The following is a 9,481-nucleotide window of genomic DNA, read 5'->3' as shown; positions in this document are numbered from 1 at the left end:
TTTTGTGATTCCCTATTTTCATTTATTTAACAAAATATTTTCTAATATCAATTAGATGCCAGGTATTGTTCAGGTATTGAATGTCAAAAGACCTTTTTTTCAAGGAGTAGAGTATATAAGATATATTCCTAGAGGCTATATTAAAAGGTACATATCTACTCTTATACACTGTTGGTGGGAACAAAAAATGGTACAGCCTCTATGGAAAACAGTAAGGCAGTTCCTGAAAAAATTTTAAATAGAATTACTATATGATCCAGCAATTCCACTTCTGGGTATATACTAGAAAGAAATGAAAGTGAGAACTCAAACACTTGAACAGCCATGTTCATAGAAGCATTATTCACAATAGCTAAAATGTGAAAAAAAACAAGTGTGTATCGACAGATGAATGAATAAACAAAATGTGATACCTACATATGATGGAATATTATTCGGCCTTAAAAAGGAAGGAAACTATGGGAAACACTACAGCATGGATGAACCTTGAAGACATTATGCTAAGTGAAATAAGCCAGTCACAAAAGGCTAATGATTCCACTTATAGGAGGTACCTGGTGCAAATTCATAGAGACAGAAAATAGAACAGTGGTTGCCAGGGGTTGTGTTTAATGGGAACAGAGTTTCAGTTTTGAAAGATGGAAAAAATTTCTGTAGATTGTTGCACAATCTACAGTGTGAATGTGCTTAATGCTACTGGCTGAACTAAAGACTTAAAAATGGTTAAAATGGGCTTCCCTGGTGGCGCAGTGGTTGGGGGTCCGCCTGCCGATGCGGGGGGCTCGGGTTCGTGCCCCGGTCTGGGAGGATCTCATGTGCTGCGGAGCGGCTGGGCCCGTGAGCCATGGCCGCCGAGCCTGCGCGTCCGGAGCCTGTGCTCCGCGACGGGAGAGGCCACAACAGTGAGAGGCCCGCGTACCACAAAAAAAAAAAAAAAAAAAAAAAGGTTAAAATAATGTTATGTATATTTAAGCACAATTTTTTTAAAAAAGGTACACATTTATAAGAACTCGAGCGACACTGGAGACAAAAAGGAAGGATTTACTTCTTTTTTGGGGCTTAAAAAGGCTTTCTAGTGGTGACACTAGAGGAGGGAGGCAACATGTATGGTGGAAATGGTCAGAAGTCTCCAGTCCCAATTCCACTCTGTCACTTAGCAATGGCATGACCTTAGGACAGGTGACATAACCCCTCTATAGGCAGTGTAGCGTGGGGGTTATTTACAAGGATGCTGAGCCAGAAGGCTTGTTTGAATCATACTTTATTTACCAGCCACATGGCCTTGGTCAAGTAATTTGACATCTTTAGGTCTCAGTTTCTCCAACTATGAATAGGGAGGTCAATGCCCAACTCATAGGGTTGTCACAAAGGTTTAACTAGATCAAGTACAGGAAACCATTAGCACAGTGCCTGCCACAAACTAAGTGCTCAGTAAGTAAGTATCAGTAGCTGTTATTTTCTGAGCCTTATCTATAACATGGGGTTAATATTACTTGTCTTAAATTCTTAGAGTTATTTTGAGGCTCAGTAGAGATTCTGTAGGTGAAACAGGTTAGACAGCATTATTGAAGATGGGTTAGATTTGGGTATGTATTCTCACTGAAGGGAACAGCATGAGGAAAAGGAAGAGCCCCAAAAGTGTGGGCCTTAGGACTGATTAATGCACCCAGTGTATGGAAAGGAATAGTGGGAAATAAGGCTGGAGAGATAGAACTGGGACAACTTATTTAGGGCCTTGAAGGCCTGCCTAAGAAGCACATCACAGAGGTAGATCCAATAGAATGTAAGTGAGAGAGGGCAAGGATCATGCCATGATTTGATTTGGCATTGAGAATTAAATTCGGAGGATGTGTTAGGCTGCCTTCAAGATGATGCCTCTCTTGGTCAGGTTGGGCTGCTATAACAAAATACCACCGACTGGGTGGTTTAAACCACAGGCATTTATTTCTCAGAGTTCTGGAGGCTGGGGAAATCTGAGAGGTGCCAGCATGGTGGGGTTCTGCTAAGAGTCCTCTACCTGGCTTGCAGATGACTGCCTTCTCTCTGTATTCTCACATGGCAGAGAGAGGAAGTTCTGGGGTCCTTTCCTTATAAGGGCATTAATCCCATCATGGAATCTCCACTTTCATGACCTCATCTAAATCTGATTACCTTCCAAAGGCCTCACCTCCTAATGCTATCACACTATGGGTTATGGCTTCAATATATTAATTTGGAGGGGGACACAAATATTCAGTCCATAGCAGCTCCCAGTGACCCTTATCTCTTGATAGTCATGTTCTGTGTGATCCTCTCCCCTGGAGTGTGGGTTAGATCTAGTGACTTGCTTCTAATAAACAGAACACAGCAAAAGTGTTAGGATGTCACTTATGAGGTTAGGTTACAAGGAGACCGACTTCCTCTTGCCTGCCCTCTCTTGCTCTCTGGCTTCCTCACCCTTTTGGAAGCCAGCTACCATGTTGTGAGCTGTCCTGTGGAGAGGTCCACAGATCAAGGAACTGATGTCTCCAGCCAGCAGTCTTTGAGCACCTGAAGCCTGCCAACAGCCAGGCAAGTAAGCTGGGAAATGGATCCTCCCCCTAGTGAGCTATGAGTTTTCTGCAGCCCTGGCTGTCACCTTGATTGCAGCCTTGTGAGAGATTCTAAGACAGAGGCACCCAGCTAAGTTGCATCCAAATTCCTAACACACAGAAACTTTGAGATAATAAATGTTTGCTGTTTTAAGCGGACAAGTTTTGGGGTAATTTATTACACAGCAATAGATAACTAATCCAGAGACCAATAAGGCTGCCCTCACTTCAGATACCAGCCACAAGTCAAGGCTCCCCAGACCACCTGTACTTTTTTTTTTAAAATAAATTTATTTACTTATTTATATTTTTGGGCTGCGTTGGGTTTTCGTTGCTGGGCATGGGCTTTCTCTAGTTATGGCAAGCGGGGGCTACTCTTCATTGCTGTGTGTGGGCTTCTCATTGGGGTGTCTTCTCTTGTTGTGGAGCACGGGCTTTCTCTAGTTATGGCAAGCGGGGGCTACTCTTCATTGCTGTGTGTGGGCTTCTCATTGGGGTGTCTTCTCTTGTTGTGGAGCACGGGCTTTCTCTAGTTATGGCAAGCGGGGGCTACTCTTCATTGCTGTGTGTGGGCTTCTCATTGGGGTGTCTTCTCTTGTTGTGGAGCACGGGCTTTCTCTAGTTATGGCAAGCGGGGGCTACTCTTCATTGCTGTGTGTGGGCTTCTCATTGGGGTGTCTTCTCTTGTTGTGGAGCATGGGCTCTAGACGCACGAGCTTCAGTAGTTGTGGCACGAGGGCTCAGTAGTTGTGGCTCGCGGGCTCTAGAGCGCAGGATCAGTAGTTGTGGCACACAGCCTTAGTTGCTGCACGGCATGTGGGATCTTCCCGGATCAGAGCTCAAACCCGTGTCCCCTGCATTGGCAGGCGGATTCTCAACCACTGCACCACCAGGGAAGTCCCCACCTGTACTTCTGACCAACTAGCTACAAATGGGGGTGTTCCCATGACTCCCTCAGGTTCAATAATTCACTAGAATGACAGAGAACTCTGAAAAGCACTATACTTATGATTACAGTTTTATTATAAAGCATATAAAGCAGGACCAGTCAAATGAAGAGACACATAGGTCAAGGTCCTGAATGCAGAGCTCCCAAGCTGTCTCCCCATAGCATCAGGGCACATTACCTTCCAGGCATACCAATGTGTTCAACAACCAGGAAGCTCCACTGAGCTTTGGTATCTAGGGTTTTTATTAGGGCTTCATTACATAGGCATGATTGATTGATTCATTGGCCACATGACCGAACTCCATCTCCAGCTCCCTTCCCTGCCTGAGAGGATGAGCTGGCTCAAACCCCACCCTCTCACTACACAGTTGTTCTTTCTGGTGATCAGCCCCTAATCCTGAGTGTTCCTGTTAGCATAAACTCATGTGTGACCCAGGGGCTCACGAATAACAAAGACACTCCTGTCTCTTGGCAAATTCCAAAGGTTTTAGAAGTTATCTCCAGGAACCTAGGACAAGATCAGATAATTTTTTTTAATTATATATAACATCTTCCAACCTGTAGGAGCTCATACTATATACCAGGCACTGTGTGAGGCTATTCTTCCATCCATTCATCTTTTATATATTTATAGTGCTAGAATAGCTTTGCTGGAAGTAACAGAAAACCCAACCAATAGGAATTTTAAAATAGGAATTAAATTTTCTTACATAACTAGAAACCCAGGAGTAAGCAATGTTGGTTTTGTTCAGATGCTCAGTGATGTCTCCAGGCACCTAGGCTCTCCCTATCTCTCTGCAACACGTAACTATGTTTATTTTTGTTTTAAGTAAATGTTTTATTTTAGAATATTTACAGAAAAATGATAAAATAGTACAGAGGTTCTCCAATACCTCCCACATGGTTTCCCCTATTATTAACATCTTATACTAATATGGCACATTTGTTGAATGTACAATTAATGAACCAGTAGTGATACATTATTATTAATAAAAGTCTATAGTTTATTCAGATTTCTTTAGTTTTCCCTAATGTCCTTTTTCTGTTCCAGAAACCAATCTGGGATACCATTTAACATTTAGTTGTCGTATCTCCTTAGACTGTTCTTGGTTGTCATATCTCCCTAAACTTTTCGTGGTTGTCACAGTTTTTCAGATATTCCTTGTTTTTTTTTTTTTTTTTTTTTTTTTTTTTTTTTTTTTTTTTTTTTTTTTTTTTTTTTTTTTTTTTTTTTTTTTTTTTTTTTTTTGGTGGTATGCGGGCCTCTCACTGTTGTGGCCTCTCCTGTTGCGGAGCACAGGCTCCAGACGCGCAGGCTCGGCGGCCATGGCTCACGGGCCCAGCCACTCCGCGGCATGTGGGATCTTCCTGGACCAGGGCACGAACCTGTGTCCCCTGCATTGGCAGGCGGACTCTCAACCACTGCGTCACTAGGGAAGCCCCGATATTCCTTGTTTTTGATGACCTTGAAAGTTTTGAGGAGTACTAGTTGGGTATTTTGTAGAATGTCCCTCAAGTGGAATTTAATGTTTTTCTCATGATTAGATTGGGATTATGGGTTTTGGGGAGGAAGACCACAGAGATAAACCACCAAACCATGTGGATTTTTCTTCTCATATTGTCACCTCATTATCACAAGATGGCTGCTGCTACCAGTCCAGAATCAGAACTACATTCAAAGATGGAAAGAGGCAGAAGTAAGAAGAGCTATGTCTGTCCTTTTTCTTTAAATCAGGAAACTAATCCATCCCTTGAACAGGCTCAGAAGGCAGGAGACAGGATGCTCATACTCAGCTTAGACCGTCACTGAGACCGAGCACATTGTCATCAGAATAATCAGGGTTCTATCAGCATGGAAGGAGGTGGGCCAGTGAATGACAGCAACTGACAGTGTTGGCCCCAAGTGCCTACTATGTATGAGACTGCACTGTACTAGGTGCTATGAGGAATGAAAGGACGTTAAAGATGGGGCTTTCTATCAAACCTTCCAGAAGTTATGTATTCCAATAAATATTCTCTTTTAAGGACCTCACAGTAGGAGGGTGCACCGTTATCTCACTGATCCTTTGGTTGCTCAGTCGAATACATCTTCAGAAGATGAAGATTTGTCACATGTCACATGTACTACCAACTGTAAAGGCCACTTTTAAAGAGTCATTTCCAAAGTGATGGAGCAATGGTATGTTTGGGAATAAGTATTTAGTCAATTTCCCCAAAGTGACAACTTCTTAGATATCTAAGGTTTGTTTTTTTTAAAGCCAAATCAGTCACGTGATAGTCCATCTCAAAACTATACTTTGTCCTTAACATGCATACGAACTAGATGAGAAAACTAACAGGTGAATTGAGCGCAAACAACATGGGTCTATCTAGTATGGTGGTAAATTACAATATTACAGGCAATATATTTGGAGAGAATTTACAGCAGATGAAGATCAATGAAGGCAGGCATGGCAGGAAAGCTTCAGAGAGGTGTGGTCCTTGATGGCCATGAAGGACGGTCTGGCTGGGCTTTGTTCTTCATTTCCCTGTTCTGCTGCCATGAGACCCAGATTCCTCTGATCCCTCATAGAGTTGTTTATCCTCTTTTTATTAAGTACCTGGTTACTTTCATTAATTTACAGTTCACCTGTGAAACCTTGTGACTTTTACTTAGTAATCTTGATTAAATGACTTCTTTTGCAGTGTTTCATAGGGCAGGCTTTGCAGCCACACAGATCAAGATTTGAATCCAAGGTCCAGTACTTACTGGCTTGGTGGTCTTGTGTAAGTTCCTTAACGTCTTTCAGTCTGCTTCCTTATATTTAATAATCTCACCTAGGTAGGGCTGTTGTGAGATTGAAATAAGATGGAGTAAGAACACAGAGCACAGTATCCTACCCTGAGAAAGTGCAGGATAATGGCATCTGCTGTGATGATCACCATATTGATATAGGCAGTGGTGCCATTAATATAAACCAAGCTCATGGAAAGGGATGGATATGAGAGAGCCCCTACTTGGTTTTCACCACTTTGTCACTGTTCACTTTACATGAATGTACACTCACCAAAAGTAAATTCCATTTCCTTTGACTTTTTAATAATCACTGCCTTAGAAACAGCAAAGATGGATTTAGGTACTTAGGGGGGTTCTATTCTATTATCCGTGAAGGCACCAACAATGCGACTCAGATTGCTGAGTGAGACAAGGCAACATCCTGAGAAACTGGCAAAAGCACAGGAGATCTTGGAGCATGTGCAATTAGATGACACTGTTTATTGGGGCTTGGAAACCAATCTAAAAGAATTTATGCTTTAAATCAATGGTAGTTGTCAATGAGCCTGTGAGGGAATCCTTGCTAGGACCCTCTGGCTTTTACTGCAACTCATATTGACAATAACAAAAGAGAAGCCTCCCAAGCAGAAGGTCAATCTAATCCAATCACTTAATGCAGAATTATGGTATCAAGTTTCCACATCACTGAATGACCATGGGTTTAGAGGTGTGCACCATAAAATAGCTGCGGGTGTTAGACATTTAACAAGTTGTTTTATTCCTAATTGGTGGCATTTGCTTAACTGTTTTCTTAATTCTGATTTATGTTTTTATGTTCCCATTTGTTTACATAGCCCATACACCCCATTTGCCTTTATTTGCTTAAGTGTTTCTTTAATTTTATTTACATTTTTATATATGTTGCTTTGCTTACATAACTCATTGTTTGAAGTGGGCTAGAAATAACCATAAATCCCCATTGCTAATTAGCCTCATCCTCATAACTGATTAGTCAAGATTATGAGCCTAGAATGAGGGCAGGGAGGAGGTCTGAGAGTGACTCACAGGATCATTGAATTTTAGAGCTGGAAGAAATTTAGAGCTTCAGACATCTTTCAGATAGAATTCCGTGGTTTTACATCTTCAACGTTGGCAATTAGGAAAGACTGGCTGCTTGCTCTTGCTCCTTTATGCAAAAATATATGAAGATTTGGTGACAGCTTTTGAAAAACAAGTTAAGAATCAAAACAAAGTCCAATCAATGATGACTGTGAGTAACCCATAATGGGGGCTTAAAAGAAGAATCAGAAACTTGACACATATATGGGTTACAGAAGAGCCCGGAATATTAGTGGACATAAAGGGGCTTCTTCAGAAGTAAGAAGCAGGGATTGTTTGGAACTCCCTCTCCAGCAGCTGTGCAGTTTGTACAGATTTTAGCTTGCCTTACTGTAAGGTTAGCTATTAGCTTTGCAGTGGGGAGTATTTAAAAGTACACACAACACATGAAGGAAAGAACCTGGAACAGAGTAGCCTGCTTCTTTCCAAGAATCCATCTGGCATGTAAAGAACTGCTTGTCCTACATTAAACCCTGCAGAGTAAGAACAATTTTTCATATCTCATAACCCTATTTTTGCTTTCAGGTAAGACAGCTTACTGAGTTTGGGGAAGGAACAAGAGGACTTTTCAGAATCACCTAACCAAAGGGCCCATCTAGGGTGAGCTCCATGGATCTTAAATGGGGAAAATACTTTGAAGCTCTGTTTGGGAAATTAGGTTAAGAGGAAGCCCAAGCGTCCACAAGAGGTGTAAGTCTAGACCCCCAAATAATGTGAGCATTTAGTCGTTTGTAGGCAGAGTACAATGGAAGAAAAAGTGTTATATATATGACAATCCGTGGCTGGAGTCACCAACATTAAATGACTCATGGTGGTTGGGTAAATTGATAAGCAGAATCCAGTCTATCCTTAAATAAACATATCTTTGTAATAAAGAGCTCAATTTGCAGCTTTGGTCTATATGGAGGCGGCTAAAAGCAAACTCTTCGGAAGGAGTGGTCCCTGGATTACCAGGAATTGCAGAGTGTGTAAAAGGTTGTAAACCGTTAATTAGTCCTGGATGCCAGGCCCTTTCCCTCCTCCCGGATCCACTTCCCTCTGACACATTTTCATGTGCTCCTCTTTCAAGGGAAAGTGTGTGTTACTCATATCCACTGAGCCCAGGCATGAAGCATGCGGGACAACGGGCTCCCACCTTACCTGGTCACCTCTTGAGGGACAGCGCAAGGCCAGAGCGCTGGCGGCAACTCTGAGCAGCGACCTCTCGGTTACTATGGTGATCGCGGGATGGGCGGGGCCACAATGCGCTGCGTCCCCGCCTCTGCCCAGGGCTTTTCGAACGCTCCAATAGGGACAGCCCTTTCTTGCCTCTGTCCCGCCCCGTTCGGATCCGAGCGCGATTCGATTGGCTTGGGACGGGCGGCTGGGTACCCTGAGGATACCCCCTCCCGTCGGGAAGAGCCGGAAAGTGTACCAGGCGCTGTCCGAGGCTTGAAGCTCACGGCGCTGCGGGGTAGCACATGGTTGGCCTTGGAGCGAGTTGCCCCGTGTCCCGTCCATAACTCTTGGCACCCATGACTGCTAACACTAGGGAGCAGGAATCGGGGTGTGGGCACGTTTGCGGGCCGAGGCGGCCCATCTCGGAGGGCGAGGACGCGATGAGACTTGAGGATCCGGTGGCGCGCTCTCGGGCGCAGGGGATCAGAGGCCAGAGGGGCCGGGCCGAAGCCCGGGGGCGGTGCCAGCGACGGCGGCGGGAGGCGCAAGGCCCAATGAGCGCGCGCACCGCCCCTGGGGGCGGGGCGTGCAGAGCACTCCCCCGCCCTCCTGCTTGCCCCCGCCCCTCCCCCCGGGCGCTGGGGCCGCAGTGAGTGAGTGGCACTGGCAGCCTGTCAATCCCTCAGCCGAGCGGCCTTCGAGCCCGGTCCGCTAGCAGGGTGCGCGGCTCCGGCTGTGGCGGCGGCGACTTCTTCCGCCCCATCAATCTGCTGTCCGCTCCGCGCACTGCCCGCCGGGGCCCTCCATCGGGCTTCGCGTCCCCGCAGCGCCAGTCCGCCCGCTCCCAAACTTTCCTCCTCCGCTCCCCTCGGCCCGCCCGCCGGCCTCCTGCGCCGCCGCCCGCCGCCGCCGCTCCCTCCCCCAGGGCCG

This window comes from Lipotes vexillifer, unplaced genomic scaffold (genome assembly GCF_000442215.2).
Source record: "Lipotes vexillifer unplaced genomic scaffold, Lipotes_vexillifer_v1.1 scaffold1600, whole genome shotgun sequence".
NCBI lineage: Eukaryota > Metazoa > Chordata > Mammalia > Artiodactyla > Lipotidae > Lipotes > Lipotes vexillifer.
Note: the sequence above shows the minus strand (reverse complement) of the source record.